Raw genomic sequence first — 2,948 nt, 5'->3', positions numbered from 1 at the left:
CAGTGGTGCATTCATAGCTCACTGCAGCCTCAAGTTCTAGGGCTCAAAAGATCCTCCTGCCTAAGCCTCCAGAGTAGCTGGGGGTCTACAGGTGTGTACCACCATGCCTGGCTACAATTATTATTCCCAAATGCTATCCCACTGTATTTCTAAAAACTCCTAAAGTAAGATTTTACTTTGCCCAGTTTGTCCTCAATTGAGCAGTTTTGTCTAAGCCCAGAGTTTCTGCTGGGCCAGCCGGTGGATGAGCTCTCTCTCCCAGGCCGGTGCCCATCCCCGCCTGTAGCCTGGGAGGGGGAGGGGCACCCAGGGTCATATGGAACAAAACAAGACTGCCTAGGGCTACCTCTGTCTCCATCTCACTGACGGTGAACCACAGCTCAGAGGGCCAGCTCTTAAGTGAGACCTGAGTGCCAGAGAGAGGTGGACACAAGGCCAACAGCTAAATGAATGAAAATTCTGATTCCAATAAACCTGGCAGAGAAATAAAGCATTTTTAAAAAGATAATTAAATAAGGCAATATCTGATTAGGGCAAACATGATGCAGACAAGAAATGCAGCGGTTCAGAGGAGGGAAGGTCAGGCCGCCTGGGGAGAGTCCATGAAAAAGATGGAATGTGCCAGGCGCTGTGCCTGCTGCTGGGAAAGAGTTGACTAGGACAGCATCTCTTTCCTCAAAGGGCTCCTAGACTTGGGGGAGGGCTGGACATCTGAATATATCCTGAGGAGACAGTGTGGGATGGCACGGTGGCAGTGGAGCCAGCCCTGGTTCTGCTCTTGGTTGGCTGGAAAGGAGTAGATGTAAGGGATGGCTTAGAAGAAGGCAAGTGGAAGAAAAGTTTTCTGAGCTGACAAGAGGAAGGAAAGGCCTCCTAGACAGGACACTACAAAGGCAGAGAAGCCCTAAGCAGAGTAAACATCAGACTCCACAGGTTAAGGGCTCAGTCACACAGGACCGCCCCCACATCAGACCCCAGGTGCAAGGCCAAGCATCACCTATGCATCTGACCAGCTGGCTATAAACTGGAGGTCCCAACAGCTCCCTCCTCAGATTTGAACATCTGCTAGAACAGCTCACAGAACCCAGGAAAATAGTTTTCTTACTAGTGCTGATTTATTACAAAGGATATTTTAAAGGACACAAATGAACAGCCTGATGAAGAGATACACAGGGTGAGGTCTGGAAAGGTCCTTGTGGAGTTGGGGTGCGCCACCCTCCCAGCGTATGGATGCGTTCGCCAACCCGGAAGCTCTCCAAGGCCTGCCTTTCAAGGAGTTTTCTGGAGGCTTTGTCACGCAGGCGTGATTGAGCTCCAGCTCCATTCCCTGTCCCAGAGGCTGGGGAATGGGGCTTACAGCACAAAGCTTCCACCCATAGTTAGGTCTTTCTGGTGACCAGACCCAAATAAAGAGCCCACCAAGAGTCACCTCATGAGAACAAAGGACGCTTCTATCACCCAGAAAATTCCAAGGGATTTAGGAGGTCTGTGTCAGGAACCAGGTTCAAGGACCAAATGTTAGAACAAAAGATGTGCAACCATAAAAAACAGCAAGATCATGTCTTTCGCAGGAACATGATGGCGCTGGAGGCCATTATCCTCAGCTAACTAAGACAGGAACAGAAAACCAAACACTGCATGTTCTCAGTTATAAGTGGGAGCTAAATGGTGAGAACTCATAAACAAGAGACACTGGGCCCTACCTGAGGGTGGAGGGTGGGAGGAGGGAGAGGAGCAGAGAAAACTATTGGGGACTAGGCTTAGTACCCGGGTGATGAAATAATCTGTGCAACAAACCCCCGTCACACAAGTTTACCTATATAACGAACGTGCACATGTATCCCCTAACCTAAAATAAAAGTTTAAAAAGGAAAAAACACCTGAGAGAAAAGCAAAATGATAAATTAACAACAAAAAAAGAAGACAATGCTCCTAGCACCCCCATCATTCAGGAATTTCCAAGGGTTTTAGGAGCTTTGTGTTAGGAACTGGGGGCAGAGACCGTATATATATTTCTTCTTATGTTACACTACCCCAGATAGGAAAACAGAAATTACTCGAGCGATTTCAAACAAAAAGGGGTTGTATATAGGCAATTAGTGCTTATCATTGGAGGAGCTAGAGGTGGTGAAGGTTGGGGAGGAGGAGGTTGCACCACTGGCTTTCAGGCTGCTTTACCACAGCTGATTTCCAGAGGATAGAAGAAGTCAGGAAACTCGGGAAACCGCTGCTGAGGTCCTTGCAGCCCCACAGTCCCCAGGCTGGTGACTGGTGGGGGAGTATAGAGTCCAGCTGACCAGAGCCTGCACATCTACTGCTATGGGGGAGGAAAGGATGACTTCTACCTCCTTTCCACATTCCAAATTCCACGTGACTACATTTCCTTGGCAACATCCCGCTGACAAGGGAGCCTTGATGTGTGCTTCCTGGGCTTCTGGCACCTGCACACAAAGGGGTGAAATGAGTGTCACGAGCAGCCACCACTGTGCAGCACACTTCCACATTCAGGCGTGCTGGGGAGCCCCACTTATAACTGGATGTGTCCTGGCACTCTACTCACTTTTGGTAGGTGTTTGGATGTCTGAGGCTTTGCAAAAGAAGAAGGCAGGGAGTCTACGGTGGAGTCACATGGTGGAGACCTAGCTAAGTCAGAGGCCTGGAGAGGTGTCACTCTAGCTGGGCAGCAGGTGACACACAATCATGCCCTGAGTTGATTGGATAAACACCTGAGATTGACCTGGAGCTTGTTCTAGAATGTTTTCACTGGAATGAAAGCTGAGCAGTCTGCAGGCCATATAGTATTGGAGAAAACATAGCCCTCACTGAAAAAGGCTGCCAGAGAAAAGGTGTCCACAGGGAAATTCAGGAGTTTTGTTTGTTTGTTTGTTTTTTCTTTTTCTTTTTTTTTGTTTTTTGCTTTTTTTTTTTTTTTTTGGTTTTTTTTTTTT

This window comes from Colobus angolensis, unplaced genomic scaffold (genome assembly GCF_000951035.1).
Source record: "Colobus angolensis palliatus isolate OR3802 unplaced genomic scaffold, Cang.pa_1.0 Scaffold187, whole genome shotgun sequence".
Classification (NCBI taxonomy): Eukaryota; Metazoa; Chordata; class Mammalia; order Primates; family Cercopithecidae; genus Colobus; species Colobus angolensis.
This window is presented reverse-complemented; position numbering follows the sequence as displayed.